Consider the following 7,497-nt stretch of genomic DNA (forward strand, 5'->3'; position numbering starts at 1 on the left):
AAAACACAAACTTTTAAACACTTTTTGTGATTTTTTGTCCAAATACAAGAAAGTTTTCTGGTTTCAGTTCTTCACAGAATTTAGAAGCGCAACACACAATGCCATGCAGATAGCAAGGCAACAAAATAATCAGTTCTGTTTTTTTCTCCTCTCTTTCTCTCTGTGTTTTTCACAACTGAAGAAATAGAAACTGATTTTCTGTTCCTTTTTTTTCGGAATACCATTAAAATTGTATGACACAAACAGCTGGGAAAGGGACTTAAATGGTCTTTAGTTTGAAGCAGCAATGATACTTTCAGAACTTGTGCGCTAACAATAGACAATGATATTGAAATTTTAATAATGAGAAAAGCGGAGCGTACTTTTCGGGGGAGAGCGGAGAGAGAGTGAATAGATAACTTAAGTTTTTGAAAAAAGTAAGAAAATATATTTTTATAGCTCAAGGCTAGTTGCCACATCGTGTTAGAGTCATATATAAAGTGATTTCCTAATAATTTATAATTAATATATTTGAGGCACAGTTTTAAGCGTGCCCTATAAATGTTTAAACCTAAACCAAAGGCTATGCTTTAATGTAAGTTCAGCAAGATTAAAGAATTTGTGTCCTTGCAATCAGAAAAATACAATTTTAAGAAGTAAAAAAGCTGTAAGTTCGGTCTGGCCGAACTTTGAATACCCTCCACCATTTGGAACGAATATGGCAATTTTCAAAAAAAAAAAAAAAAATAATAATAATAATAATAATGATAATAATAATAATAATAATAATAATAATAATAATAATAATAATAATAATAATAATAATAAAATAATTAAATAAATAAAAAAATCCCGTTAAAAATTCTGTTCACATCTACAAAATACTGAAAACAGCCGTCATTTTAGGATCTATACGACGAGGTGGACCTGCATAGGCAACTTTTGTCATAAGCAATTACAATATTCAAAAGCGAAACTTGAAAAACAAAAATCGGTGAATAATATACCGAAAATAGGGAGGAACCACTACATGGGTGCTATACAAAACGTGGACCTGCACAGACAATTTTCTGTCATAGGCTGTAGTATCAATTACGAACTTCAAATATCAGATTTGAAAAAATTCCGGTGAATAATGTCGCTTAAATCACGAAAATACCGAATATCGGGCGTAGCGCTATGTGGGGGCTATACCAAAACGTTGACCGGCACAGACAATTTTCTGGCATAGGCTGTAGAATGCATTACCAACTTCAAATACCTAATTTAAAACAATTCCGGTAAATAATCAAATTACCGAATATCGGGAGGCAGCATTATATGGGGGCTATACGAAGACGTGGACCTGCATAGACAATTTCTCGTCACAGGCTTTAGTATCCATTACGAACTTTAAATATCACATTTGAAACAATTCCGGTGAATAAAGTAGCTGAAATCACCAAAATACCTAATATCGGGAGGTATCGTTATGTAGGGGCAATACGAAGACGTGGTCCTGCACAGACAATTTTCTGTCTTAGGCTGTAGTATCCATTACGAACTTCAAATACCAAATTTGAAACAATTCCGGTGAATAATGTCGCTAAAATCATCAAAATACCGAATATCGGCAGGTACCGTTATATGGCGGTTATACGAAAACCCTTAAAACCCCTCGTCTTGGTGGCGTTTCCAAAAATTGATTTAGAACTGAATTTTTAAGCTATTCTCAAAGGCCTCTAAATGATAATTTTCATATCAAGGATCCAACTCTATTTAAATAAAAAAAACTAAAGCCTACTTTTAGGCCTCATATTACCCCTCATCATATGATTCGTCACAACATCCTTTTGAAGAGAACCGACCGCAAACAAAATACAATTCACAAATCACAAATGTTTTATTCATATTTTATTTTAATTTGCTTTTTGTCCTTCTTCTGCATTGCCTAACATATGTCACAAATGTTTATTTTATGCAATAAAACACAGACACACACACACCCATACAAGCGCAGAGCCTAAAAATATGCCAGCAATGAAATGTTAGATCATCATTGTCTGCACACAACAGCAACAACAACAAAGACTGAAAGGAGAGAAAAGAATAATGTTATATTTTTATTTTTAATTAAATTGCTTGAATAAATGTTATTTTTGTGGGGGAGGTGGAGGAGGACGACGACGACATTATTTATATGGCAATATATGTATGTAGGTAATGGGAGTAAGGCTTTATGTGTTCCTCTTCTTTTCTCTTCGGAACAAATTTCAAAGAAAAAAATCTGATTTAAGTATATTCGTGTGTGTTCTTCCTTCTTTTTGCCTGTAAGCAAATCAAAATGTAATGACAAGTGAATTACCTAGGCTGACTTTATGCGTTGGGTCTTTGAAATCGGTAACCATAACAAAAACGAAAATAAAAATAATAATTGAATGACATACCAACCTTCACATGTTTTTTGTGGGGATCTTTGTTGTCAACGCTCTGAAGTATAACAATAATGATGATGCGGATAATAAAACACAATTTAATTTGGTATTCTTTCGATTTTAAAATTGGTTTAAAAATACATTTTGGGTAAATTAGATATTTGTATACTCAGATTTGTGTGTAAATAATATTATTATTGTCTAGATGAATTTGAAAAATCAAAGGCAATTGGTTGTTATTTTGTGGGGTTCATGTGACGTATAATTAATTTTATTTATTTCATGACATGGGGCGTATGATTGTTGAATACATGATTGGGGGGTAATGTGTCGTATACGTAATGATGATATTAATACGCCAATGGGGGAAATTTGGTTGTAAAGCAAAAGTTTTTTGGGGATAATTAATGCTACCAATACGCGAATGGGGAAATTTGATTGTAAAGTAAAAGTTTTTAGGGGGAAAATTTTTCATATATATATTTTATATATTTTTATATATATATTTTATATATATTATATATTTTTATATTTTCTGGGATTTTTTTGGAAAATTGAAAAGGCTAAAGGGTACTTTAAAAGCTTCTTGGTTATTATCCCGTGGTGTTCCTATGTGTTTTAAAGAAGGAGATTTCGTCGAAAATATTTTTAATTATTTACATGGGATTTTTTCAATCTAAAGCCGCAATACGTGAATTTTTAATAAATTTTGATAGGAAATCTTGAAAGCACAATTTCAAATATTTTAGAATTTTTTTAAATAATAAGACAGCACAAATAATAATAAATAAAAAGACATAGCAAATTTTTACAGCACCAAAAAATGGGCAATTTTTTTAGGAAATTTGATCAACTTAGGAAAATATTTTTTTTTTAAATAATGTTAGAGATACATATAAACATTTAAAACCCTAAATACTAAAAGCCTGCAAAAGGGTTTTTTCAATGCGTTCATTAGGGTTGAAGAAGAGGTAATTTTAAAGACTTTTAAACGTTCAAAATTCAAGGTTTTTCTTGTTATTTTTTTAATTATTGGAAACATACATGAAAGTATTTTTGATACTCATATGCTGCCGTGGAAAGCTGATTATTTAGCAAAAAAAAAAAATTTAAACTTATTTTATTTTGTATAGAGATAACGAGGCATTTTATTAAAGGACATCCAAGGGTGGCGATACGTGGATAATTAAAAGTCTTCTTTAGAAAAGTATTTTCAAGAAAATATTTCCATAGAATAAAACATAGAGAATTTTAAGGTATTTTAACACATAAATACATTTCTTTAGGAAATTTAAAAATATTTAGACAAACTAAGAAAATGTGAATTCTTAACGGAATTTTCAAAATGAAATGTTAAGAAGTTAGAGAGAGAGGAAGGAATGTTTAAAGATATTTTAATTATTTTTTAAGGGACTATACCACGTATTAAGAAAAGAATTTTCAATAAAATATAGCAGCTGCAAAAACCGGATTTTAGGGACATCAATAGAAGATTTTTATGAAATTTTGAAAGAACATTGGCACATGTTTTTAATTACAAAAAAAAAAAAAAAATAAAATAAGCAATTTTTAGGAAATTTTTACAGGATAAGAAGACGCGGAATTTTTATGAAACTTTTAAACACTCAAAAATCAGGATATTTCTTGTTAATTTTTATTTATTGGAAATATACTTAAAATAAATTGTGATACTTATACGCCGCCGTGGAAAGTTGGTTATTAAGGAGAACAATTTTTTGGAAAATATTTTATATGATTACGGGTGAAATAAAAACACGGCAACATAGTCAAACGCCATAATTTTTACATTTTTTTTAATAAAAGCAAAAAATGTCGGAAAAAGCATCAAATTTTCAAATAAGCATAGAATTGTTCGAATTAGTCACCTTTGGTACGAATTATGGCCTTCAAACGGCCAATGAAACCGTCCGTCACACGCTGCCCGAATGTTGCTCTGCGGTGTTTTGGCCCATTCCTGGCGAAGAGTCTTCTTGAGGTGATCAACACTTTGGTATTTTTTTTTTTGTGCCAACCATGCTTTCCCAAATACTCCAGACACAATAGTCCAACGGATTGGTATCCGGAGATTTTTATAAACATTGTGCGCTGGAAATGAAGCGAGGAACCTCATTTTGTAACCATTCCTGGTTGGCGAGTGCTGAGTGCGATAGAGCTGAGTCCTGTTGGAATGTCCAAAGACTGTGGCCAAATTGTTTGCGTGCCCATGTCTTTAATACACCCTCCAGAATGATTTCGCGATAATATTCGGAATTTATTCTGATGTCACGGTCGATTAATACCAGCGGAGAGCGACAATCGGTTGTTATGGCGGCCCACACCATCACCATGGCCGGCTTGAGTTCTGGTGGCCAACCGAAAGTGCATATTCGAGTAAAATTTTATCAACTTACTTCATTTCGATCGGAAGCTAGAGTGACTTCTACAGACGGATAGACGGACGGACATCGGTAACTCGACACAGAATTTTATGCTGATCAAGAATACATATACTAAGTGGGGTCTAAAATTTATATTTCGAGGTGTTGCAAACGGTATTACAAACTTAATATACCCTCCATACTATGGTTGAGGGTCTAAAAATATGGCTCGAAGGTCCTGCCAAATATTGATTTAAAAAATTCCCTTTCAATGGCTTAGAAGACGGTTTGCAGTTCCTACCAAAAATATGCCTAAAAATTCACTTATAATGTTTCATAGTTCCGTGACAATAAAATATAGATAGGATGTCCTTAAATGTCCTTGGAAAAATATTTTTTTTAAAGAAACCCACGTTTAGAGTTGGAAATATCTTTGAAAGACATCATAGGTGGGTGATCATCCAAATAATATATATATATATACATATATATATATATATATATATATATATATATATATATATATATATATATATATATATATATATATATATATATATATATATATATATATAAATAAATATATATATAAATAAATATATATATATATATATATATATATATATATATATATATATATATATATATATATATATATAAATAAATAAATATATATATATATATATATATATATATATATATATATATATATATATATATATATATATATATATATATATATATATAAAAAAAAACAAATAAACAAAAATATATATATAAAATAAACAAATAAAAAAAAAATAAAAATGGAAAATAAAAAACAAATCCAGCATAACACTCAGGATGAAGCTTGCAAAAATATTTCGTATTTTGAAGGCTTTTTAAAATATTTTAGTTTCCACAACTGAGACAGTGTTTTTGTGGCCACCACTATAGCGTATACGTTTTGACGGTAGTCATACGCCACCATTTTCTATGATTTCAATTTAATTGAAATTATTCCCCAAAACACTTCATGTCACAAACAACATGTTCATTTCGCCCGAAAAAGCCCTTAAATAGCATTTCCTATTAATAATAATTTTCAATAGCTCCATAGGCTGGCTATTCAATGAAATGTCTGTTAATAAGCAATATTTTCTTGACTTTTTCCATAAATATCCAAACAATATTGGTAGTTTCTTTGTGAGAAAGAAAAATTCCCCATTACCAATTTTTTTGATATTCCAAAAGACGCACACAAATAAATTTCCATTTAATACACTTCTGCGACTTCTGGTAAATATTAGATTATAATCAGGCAATTTATTTTTTACGATTCTCCCAAGTACTTATCTAGCTTCCAGAAATATATTTCACAAATATAGTACTGCCATGGAAAATCATTACCACATGTGTTGCTCTTATGATTTTCATATGAAAATTCTCAAAATATTGTACAAAAGAGAAAAACGAAACCAAAAAAGAGAGGAAGGTGCCTTGCAGTGATATTGCTTTTTAAGAGGCGCCTACACGGTATGCTTCATTTCTTGCCCTAATAAGGCAATATTGCGCGTGGGGGGCACAACATGTGTTATTACATCAGGGACAAATTTGAATTGAATTTGTAATGAAATTTTAAAATTCACTGGTTTGGGGCAAAAGGCATGTGTTAGGCCTTATTCTTAAAAATTGATTTAAATCTGACCCCCCTTGTGGGGGTTTTATATAGAAATTTCCAAGTATGCCCCTCCATAGAGAATTATTTCCATATTTGTTTTAATTACCCATTTCTCAATAATAACCTCTCCATTTGCCCTCCCCCTCCCGCCACCTTTCCCCAATAATCCTGAACTATGTAATTGAATTCCAGCGAATCACAGCTTCATGCTTCATTGTAGTTTAACCCTCCAGTTAAACAAAACAAAAAATAATAATAATTAATTAATTTAATAATATTACATTACACATTGCGTTCGTCGTCATTTAATTACAGCGTTTCTTTGTTATGGCGAAAATGATTATTTCCATAGGCCCTGAGGCGGAGGGAGCTTTAAATGTTAAAGAATTCCAAAACATGAAAATCAAGAGGATGGAGTTCAGAATTCCATTTCAAGTTGAAAGGACAATTTCTAGGAATTTGAATTATTCAATTATGGCAAAAGGAGAAGTAACACAAAAAAGAACATTTAGAAAGAGAGAGAGAAAAGCAGAACAGAACTAAGGCAAACACCAATTGCAGACATTCTAATTGAATTATCTAATTAAGGCGAATTATTGAAAATGTCTGATTGGATTTCTTTGGAATCAATGGCATTTACAGCTGCTTGGATTTTTGGGAAAAAGCAAACGTTTGAATGAACTTCAAAAGGGTTCGAGTTTTTGTCTGTAATTAGTTCTAAAATATAATTTTATAATATTTAATTGTTTTTTTTAACAAAAAAATATAAAAATGGAAAATGGGACACATTGGCGTATGAGTAACAAATTAGGCGTCAAGATGTATACGCATTTATTTTTTTGTTAAGTAATAATAAATGTACTAATATATTTTTCCCCAAAGAGGGCCCTTAAAGTTCACCAGCAATCCACGGCTTGAGACTTCCTTGAGCAATGAACTAAAAATCACAATATTTCCTCTTTGGAAGTCTTTTGCAAAAATTAAGTTTTGTGGACGCTGGGTGTTCTTTAAAAGTTCTTTGAATAAAACTGTGCTACAATAAACATTTTTTTCAATAATTATGTTG

The 7,497-nt window shown here is 30.7% G+C and overlaps 1 long non-coding RNA gene across 1 annotated transcript; it reads right to left on the reverse strand.

The window, feature by feature from the left end:
- Window positions 1–1,837: 1,837 nt before the first annotated feature.
- LOC109612672 (uncharacterized) lies at window positions 1,838–2,551 on the reverse strand. The gene is made up of 2 exons (XR_002194633.1): window positions 2,410–2,551; window positions 1,838–2,049 (listed from the first exon to the last, which is right to left on the reverse strand). It is a non-coding gene; the product is annotated as an uncharacterized LOC109612672 (long non-coding RNA).
- Window positions 2,552–7,497: the final 4,946 nt, after the last annotated feature.

Source organism: Musca domestica, unplaced genomic scaffold, assembly GCF_030504385.1.
Source record: "Musca domestica strain aabys unplaced genomic scaffold, Musca_domestica.polishedcontigs.V.1.1 27, whole genome shotgun sequence".
Taxonomy (NCBI): domain Eukaryota; kingdom Metazoa; phylum Arthropoda; class Insecta; order Diptera; family Muscidae; genus Musca; species Musca domestica.